The 7,292-nt window shown below is 31.3% G+C and overlaps 1 pseudogene; it reads right to left on the bottom strand.

Moving 5' to 3' along the window:
• Positions 1 to 3,343: 3,343 nt before the first annotated feature.
• LOC149538579 (GDSL esterase/lipase At2g36325-like) lies at positions 3,344 to 5,944 on the bottom strand (annotated as a pseudogene).
• Between the last annotated feature and the right edge of the window lie 1,348 nt (positions 5,945 to 7,292).

Below are 7,292 nucleotides of genomic sequence, written 5' to 3'. Positions count from 1 at the left end.
TTGTTTTCCATAATATCTCAGGTATGATCAGTGACAACATCAATTAAGAATGACAAAAAATGAAGGTCATGGCAAGTTATATGTATTATGAACTATATTTTTTTTCAAGGTATACTAATAAATATAGTCATAGTACATTTTTTAGTTTCAGAACATCAGCAACAGAACTCTGGTAGAGTTTAACTGGTTTTAGACATTTTAAATTTTTTTCCAAACCTCTTTTTTTGTTAATTTTGGTCAAGTTGATCCTCCAACCCTGAAATAGATCACTAAAAAGATGAAATGTGTCTCGTTTTATGTATTTTTTATTCACTATGAAAAGTATTCTTTGCATGATTCATTTTAATGGTTCTTACTATTAATTATACCATGAAATTTTTTGCACAAAATGATACATTTTATAGGAGGCTTTATGACCTCATGATATGAAGATTCGGGCCCACTGTATGTAAAAGGTGGAACATCATAACTGACCTAATTTTATCCCACTTTTTTTTCATATCATTAATTAGGGCAACATTTTTCCTTTCATTCAGGTCTTTTTTTATACTAGCTATATCTAACAATTTTGTGTTTTTTATTAAAAGGTGGAACTACCAAGATAAAAAATTAAAAGATGAGCTCATCAAAGATATACAGCATGAGTTTGGTTGTAATATTTTAGATCATAAGAAATCATTACAAAAAGCTTCCAGACATCTTAAGGTTGTGAGGGACACATATAGAAAGAGTCTCATCCTAAACCTGAAGTAAGAGCATCCTCCCTTTATTTCAGTGAGGGACTAGAACGAGTTCATTTTGGATGCAAAGGAGAAAGGGGAACGTCCAAAAGAAAGTACACTAGCAAATCCAAAAAGGTATGCAATAGTATTAACTACTAGTACATTAATGAGCAAATTTAGGGTTCAACTTCAGTATCAACAATTTCAACTAGCTCAATTTAATCTATCTATTAATGAAAGGTATGTAATTCATATGTTGACACAATTTCTTTCACCCTATTATGAATGCTCTCTAAAATTTGGGCATCTAATAAACTGTGGTGGTTGATTGGACATAGAATGCTCGTATACAACTGTATATATCTCAATTTGGGCATAAATCCTACATAAGATATAAATAGTGTGTTTATAACTTCACATATAGCTATATTATGTCTTGAAAATATAGTAATGCTCAACTACATGTACCATAGTTGTATGTGTTAGTAGTATAGGTGATAAATGATATTCAGTCAGTGTAATGACAAGTACAATTTTTTTGAAAAACTTTGCAAGAATTTTACTAATGGTCACTCTCCTAAAAGTAATAAGCATCACGTTCAATGCCAGAAACACAAGTTAATGAAAATTGAGCACTTCCCTAACAATATGGTGTAGTTAAGTTATAGGATGCTAAATTGGTATTGTAACTGTAGGTGTCTAAGATGTATTTTGTCCGGCTACACTGGTACTTGATATCTACTAAGATGCATACTATCTGATTGATGGTCTACCAATCATATAGTTATGTGCAAAAAAGATAAATAATGGGTGAGAGTTAATATCGAATTCATGAAGTTTCCACAGTCCTTATGATTTCAAGATTTTTTTCCCTTTTGTATTAGACCATCTAGATTTTTTGTTGCCTACATTTTCTATGATTCATCATCAGGGCAGATGGCAAGAGAAGAACTAACATTGTTTGTAATCCATATGGTGGCAAAAATGCTATCAAAAAATAACTGAATATGATTTTGGGATGAATGTTTTGGTTCACTTTTTGTGATCTATCAGATTCATTATCAAGATGAGAAATGATATGTAGATGGTAGTTGTTAATTTTCTATTTATATGTTTGTTTTGTTTTGTTTATGTTCTCATAAACCATACTATAAAAACCCTTTGATGAATATTCCTTAATTCAATCAAAATATGTTTTACTCCCCAAACTGTTAGCCCAATTATTTCTTGGAAAAATGTACCACATACAAACATCTGCATGTGGCACTAGCATCTCACAAAAAATCCACAACTGGGTTGAATGTTGAAACATTCCATTTTCAAGTGTTTTGGCAGTGTAACACCTCTGTCAACCCTCCCAGGCATCACAAACGAATCCAAACCTGCTATATTGATGGTAAAACCTCTATTTTTTTGCTATTTAATCATTGATTGAGACTCTTTGAAGCTCCTTCACAATTTCTCTAGCATTTATCTACATTTTTGTTCCTCTCCCACATGTAGCAGCATATCAAAATTCTTATTGCCACATTGAGATTATTGTTGAAGTTTTGAGATCACCCTTTCTTTCTTGCAACATTTCTATGAAGGAAACTCTGTCCTTGGACACTTGGTTTTCCTCTTCTAGAGGATTAGTAATTTTCACATTTGAAGCTTTCTTAGGTGATAATACCTTGCCTTTTATTTGGTATCTCCATCTATCCTCGTTGTCCATGGAGGTGAGAACACCAAAGTGGTGATTTGACTATGGAAATATCCTATTCAATCATCACAATACAAATAGAAACCTCCAATACTTCCTAAATTAAACCAAAATCTTATAATTAATTGAAATCCAACGATTGTGTTTCTAAGTGTATTGTAGGATTTGAGCTCTCAAAAGATACTTATCCTTTGTAGTGGTTCACTTCCCACAATCTACAAGTCATGCAATTGCAAGAGATTGGATCAATTTTTTTAATTTGTTTATTATAGATTGTTCCAAAAATTATCCCCTATACATCACAAACTCGATCTTTCATGACCATACCACTTTTTTTGTCCAATATCTATATTGTAGATAAATAGTGTTACATACATGGGAGATGCTATCCACTCATTGAATATCTCACTCAAAACTAAACAAGCTCCAACAAAAAGCAACTTCAATTTTCTAAACATAGATAACCATACTCTCATGCATTACAAAATGTTATTTAGTTATAGAATGACTCATTCTCTCTAACTAAATAAACTAAACTAAATGTGTAAAATAATACTCCCGATCCAATTGAATATATTTTAAAATCTAGAATAAAACTATGAACATTCCAATATTTTCACAACTTAATAATAAATGTACTATAATAAAAAAAGTAACTCTAATATTTTAAGACTTAAAGCTTAATATAGTAATGTTTTATCTAATTTATATAATAATATTATTAAGATCTTTTTAACTTTTTAAATTGACAACTATGAATAAATATTTTATTAATTTTTTTTAAAAAATGAATAGATCCAAAATCACACCCTAAAGTCAAACCCCATCAATCCAACCCCCAACATTACACCCTAAACTAAAATCCCATTAATCCAACCCCAATTCAAACAAGAATTGGGAATAAGGGACCATTTGTGATCTAAATTTCAGCGTTATTATTCACTTTTCCATGTTTTCTTTTCTGTGAAAATTTGGGAGGATAAGAGTCCAAGCCCAGCCTCTTAGAAAGCCATTCTGCTAGTGATTGAAGAGGAGAAGAAGAGCCATCTTGAACAAACCCACAATGAGAGTAGTGAAGATTTATCATTACTTGCCATCCCTTCTGAGTAGGATGGTACCAATCAAAAAAGAAAAATTCTTCTTGAGACTTGCACAGATGAAAAAGAGCTCTTCCTTGTTCATCATAATCAGCACACCCAACAATGGAGCTCCTCATGTTTCCATCTCTACAATAGCATGATCTACTAATCTCATGGATTCCTACTCAATACACAATACAGAAATAAGTCAGTTAGTATCCTCATGTATTTATGTAATCCTATAATTATGGCTCTTAAATAGATACACTATTTAGAAGGAAAACCTAAAAAAGATAATCTTGAAATGCTTAACTACACTATAATCAATGTCTTTACCATATGCAAATGGGTTGAAGATAATATGAGAGAAGGCTGCAAAGAAATCAAGGATGAGGAATTTGGCATCTTCAAGCTCCCTCAGCTCTAAAATGGCTTGTGATAAATATTTGTTGTGGGTGGAAACTAAGTCCATTGTTGTGTTCAAACATACTACTCCAGACTATAAGTAACCTGATTGGTAGTCAAATGGCATGTTATTTGATACCAAAAAATTCCTTAGCCCAAGATTATATAGCTCTATGAGTTGCAGTTTCATCTCTACTACAACACTCTTCACAAACTTCTCTATTCCCTATAAACATAACCCTCAGTCACATATTTTTTAAAATCACATTTGAATCATTCTAGTATAACATGACAATTAATAATATTAGCTTTTCACAATCTATTTCAAAAAAATCTTTTTGTTTCTGGATTTGATTGTGTAAGTTTTTTTAGTATCAATGGATCACACTATATGATCCATCATCAAAATGAGAAAAGGATGTAAGATATGATCCATCGTCAGAATGAGAGAAGGATGTAAGATAATTATTTCATCCTGATGATAGATCATAGAGTGGATCCAAAACATTGATACTTAAAAAACTTCCACAATAAAATCTAGAAACAAAAAAATCATTAGAACATAGCAAGTTTGGTGATATTTATTCTTACCACTGTGGTAACATTTGTAGTAGCATAATCATTTCCATTCAGAATGAGAAGTGCTATTGAGTGCTTCAGATGATGAGAACCATATTTTTGAGATATAATGGAATCCTTGAAATTCCCAACTTGGACACTCAAATTTGGAACTCCAAAAGTATCAAATACCCCATTGTATGCTACTACAAAGTTTATGCATTTCCTTGCTTGTATATGATGGCTTGAAATTTTCAGAATCCTATAGGTCACTGGAAATGGAAGACCTAAGATTTGGGCTACATAAATTTAATAAAAAACACAAACTCTGGTAAATGCATTCACTTGTATATTTAAAACCATGGCAATATAATCATAAAGAAAAGAAGTATTTTAATCAATGAGAACAAATTTTTACAATCTATGACAATTATTTGCAAGAGCTTCTGGATTTGATTTTGTATAGTATTTTTAGCATCGACATTTTGAACCATCATTAGGATGAAATCAAGCATAAGAGAGATGAAACCAAGCATAAGAGGCCACAAGAAAAAAGATACACAATCATAGAGCATAAATTTTGATTTGAAACATCCATGCTTAAAAAACTATACACAATCAAATCTAGAAGCTCTTGTAGATAAGCATTTTAATGTTAATAGATTAAGGAAATAGGATTGTTCTGGTCCATGGCTCAGAGTATACAAGAGAAGCACCACTGGAGAGAACTTGTCATAGTTATCAAGACTTTAAAATTGAAAATTGCTTGTTCAATTTTAATATAATTGTATCCTGAAGAGGGCATCAATTATGAGGAGTTATATGGATGGATTGAAAAAGGATTTCCAAAGGATCCTATAGTACAATCCTAAAGGGTCACAGTTTTTCTATTTCATATGATTACTTTGAAAATTTTTGGCTTGCCTTCCAAATGCAATTTCAATAAGATTTTTTTGATAGGATTTTTATATCTTATAAAATTTGGGGGAATTTCTAGGTTCACAGTACAAAATATAAATATACAAAATTGCAGATGAAACCCTTAAGCATTATTATACTTAGAAAATCTGAAGTCAATACGATGATCTATAATCATTATATAATTAGAGAGAAGTCAAACATATACCTATATTAGCTGATGGTGTAAAACACTTGGAAACCCTAGTACATAGCAATGGAAAAGTTTGAGGCAAATTGACTTCTATTTATATTGCCTATCCAAATATTTTGGGCTAAAATATGCAACAACAATTCCTGATATGAACAACAATTTCTGATATGGACCTTTGAGATCATTAGAAATTGATTTTGAGAAAGATTACCTAAATAATCAATAAGAATTCTGCCAGATGATACCCTGCCTGATGGTGCCCAGACCATGTGATACCATATGTATATTTCCATGCTGAAACAATGCTATTTTTCATACCAGGATAGTAATTTCTAGTGTCTTAATATGATAAGCAATTCTTAGTCATTGCCAATTACAAAGAGTACCAAGAATATTGATGACATGTGGGCAACCATATTTGATGACCTTCTAGATCTATCATGGATAAATAGCATGATTACACATGTCAATTAAAGGTATGATGCTATAATTTCTTCCCTTTTTTCATATTTTTGGTGGAACATGCTACTTTATGCTTAAACCTTCATACCAATATATAATAATTGACTAATTAGTACTGATCTTTATATCTATATCATCTAACATATTTCAAACTTTTCATAGGTTGTAAGACACATCAAAGGCAACAAAGGCGAGGCTGGAAAAGGTTGGGCAGCAGAGACTTGGCTCTGAAGGATATACGAAAATCAAAGCACGCATTGTAAGTAGCAATAAATGAATTGCAAATAAATATTATTTATAAAATGAAAATAATTTTTTTAATTAATAAAAAAATGTAGGGCCCTAATTTTAATTTGGAGGCCATGGAAGAACACAAAAAAATTGCCTTCAAGCAAGGCTATGCAGCAGTGGCTGAATGCCTACGGCAAGCTTCCATTGCCCCAACCAAACAGTCTTTTTCATCATAGGTAAATATGCCAAAAAAAATTAGAAATTGAATACTTGAGCAAAAATTTATTTGATAATAATGTGCATGACATTGCAATGCAGCCTGTTAATCGTGACACAGATCATACACAACATCATGAAGCCCCTGATGTGCATCGTACTATCGATGGAGGTGCTCATTTGTTATTTAAAACTAATTATGTAATTATTAATACAATTTAACATCTTTAATTGAACTTGGTGTAACCTTTTTGTGTTGAGGATATAGAATCATGTCATGTTGAATGAGTGCCAGAGGATGTTTAGACTGATCAATAGGTAGATAATGTCGCACATTCAGGTAAAGAAAATCTATTTTTTGTTCTTTTAAATTAATTTTTTGATTTATAGTTCTTTTACTTAAATAAAAACTCATAATTCACTAATATAAAATGGTGTGAATTTAACTCATGAAGTACTTGTTATTGTAGCAGACCCCCCTTTGGTGCAGCGGCCTTATGATGTTCCTGAATGGATGAGAAGGAGACATGTATTAGAACTAGTAGAGGAGGGGGATGATGAGGACATTAATATTCCTCTTAGAAATTTTATGAAAAAAAGAAAAGGCAAGAAACCAAAAAAGATATGATTATTCATGAATGACTTACTCTTGAATATTGTTAATGAATATTATTCATTAATGTTGGGTGCTAATGAATATTGTGTTAATGAATTATTCATGAATGACTTACTCTTGAATTTTGCGTGTTAATGAATTTTGTGTTAATGAATTATTCATGAATGTTGTCTGTTTATGAATTTTATGT

The sequence above is a fragment of the Cupressus sempervirens genome, chromosome 9 (genome assembly GCF_028749045.1).
Source record: "Cupressus sempervirens isolate cs-2001-9-10 chromosome 9, ASM2874904v1, whole genome shotgun sequence".
Taxonomy (NCBI): Eukaryota; Viridiplantae; Streptophyta; class Pinopsida; order Cupressales; family Cupressaceae; genus Cupressus; species Cupressus sempervirens.
The sequence above is the reverse complement of the archived record's forward strand: the minus strand, read 5'-3'. Positions and strand labels throughout refer to the sequence as shown.